The following is a 1,890-nucleotide window of genomic DNA, read 5'->3' as shown; positions in this document are numbered from 1 at the left end:
AAGTATGTGGACAACCCTTCAAATTAGTGGATTCAGCTATTTCAGTTGCTGACAGGTGTATAAAACTGAGCACACAGCCATGCAATCTCCATAGACAAACATTGACAGTAGAATGGCCTTACTGAAGAGCTCAGTGACTTTCAACGAGGCACTGTCACAAGATGCCACCTTTCCAACAAGTCAGTTCGTAAAATGTCTGCCCTTCTAGAGCTGCCCCGGTCAACTGTAAGTGCTGTTATTGTAAAGTGGAAACATCTAGGAGCAACAACGGCTCAGCCGCGAAGTGGTAGGCCACACAAGCTCACAGAACGCTTGTCTGTCCTCGGTTGCAACACTCACTACCGAGATCCAAACTACCTCTGGAAGCAACGTCAGCACAAGAACTGTTCATCGAGAGCTTAATGAAATGGGTTTCCATGGCCGAGCAGCCTAAGATCACCATGCGCAATGCCAAGCGTCGGCTGGAATGGTGTAAAGCTCACCGCCATTGGAGTCTGGAGAAGTGGAAACGCGTTCTCTGGAGTGATGAATCACGCTTCACCATCTGGCAGTCTGACGGACTGATCTGGGTTTGGTGGATGCCAGGAGAACTCTACCTGCCCCAATGCATAGTGCCAACTGTAAAGTTTGGTGGTGGAGGAGGAATAACGGTCTGGGGCTGTTTTTCATGGTTCGGGCTAGGCCCCTTAGTTCCAGTGAAGGGAAACTTAATGCTACACCATACAATGACATTCTAGACGATTCTGTGCTTCCAACTTTGTGGCAACAGTTTGGGGAAGGCCCTTTCCTGTTTCAGCATGACAATGCCCCCGTGCACAAAGCAAAATGGTTTGTCGAGATTGGTGTGGAAGAACTTGACAGGCCTGCACAGAGCCCTGACTTCAACCCCATTAAACACCTTTGGGATGAATTGGAACGCTGACAGCGAGCCAGGCCTAATCGCCCAACATCAGTGCCCGACCTCACTTACGCTCTTGTGGCTAAATGGAAGCAAGTCCCTGCAGCAATGTTCTAACATCTAGTGGAAAGCCTTCCCAGAAGAGTGGAGGCTGTTATAGCAGCAAAGGGGGGACCAACTCCATATTAATGCCCATGATTTTGGAATGAGATGTTCGACGAGCAGGTGTCCACATACCTTTGGTCATGTAGTATATTTCAGTCTTCTGTGATGTATATAAAGTGTAATATTGGAATGCAAACTCAAAATGTAATACATTTCAACTCCATATCTGACATGGTACAGATGTCTTCTGTTTTTTAGCCACTCTGAGGAGCACTCTGAATGACCCTGATTTAGCCCACTACAGTAAAAGGTTATTCATTAATGGAGTATGCGAGCACAGACGTTTGCTTTCGCCTAGTCAAATTCTGCTAGGAGCAAACAGAACCTAGTCTGCAGGTGCCTTAACCCATACACTGTCTGGGCCAACCTGTACCTGAAACCGGGTCATTCCATTAATGGTGGAAGGATGGTTGGAAATCTATCCTACCCACTCAGAGACTCTAGCAGTACAACTAAATCTTCTCCCTCCCTCTCCCTCCCTCCCTCCCTCCCTCCCTCCCTCCCTCCCTCCCTCCCTCCCTCCCTGCCTGCCTGCCTGCCTGCCTGCCTGCCTGCCTGCCTGCCTGCCTGCCTGCCTGCCTGCCTGCCTGTCTGTCTGTCTGTCTGTCTGTCTGTCTGTCTATTTGGCCTCCAGCAAAAGCTCTGAGACCTAATTGAATTACACACGGGGTGGGGGGATGAGGGGTGGGGTAATTAGCTAGAATAACATAGAGGGGGAGGGGAGGGGGGCTGTATGAGCCAAGACTGTCTGAAAGAGACCTTTCATCAGAGAGTGGGGGGGGGGGAGAGAGAGAGAGAGAGAGAGAGAGAGAGGGAGAGACAAAGGC

Source organism: Coregonus lavaretus (genome assembly GCF_964263955.1).
Source record: "Coregonus lavaretus genome assembly, contig: HAP1_SCAFFOLD_4780, whole genome shotgun sequence".
NCBI classification, from domain to species: Eukaryota; Metazoa; Chordata; class Actinopteri; order Salmoniformes; family Salmonidae; genus Coregonus; species Coregonus lavaretus.
Note: the sequence above shows the minus strand (reverse complement) of the source record.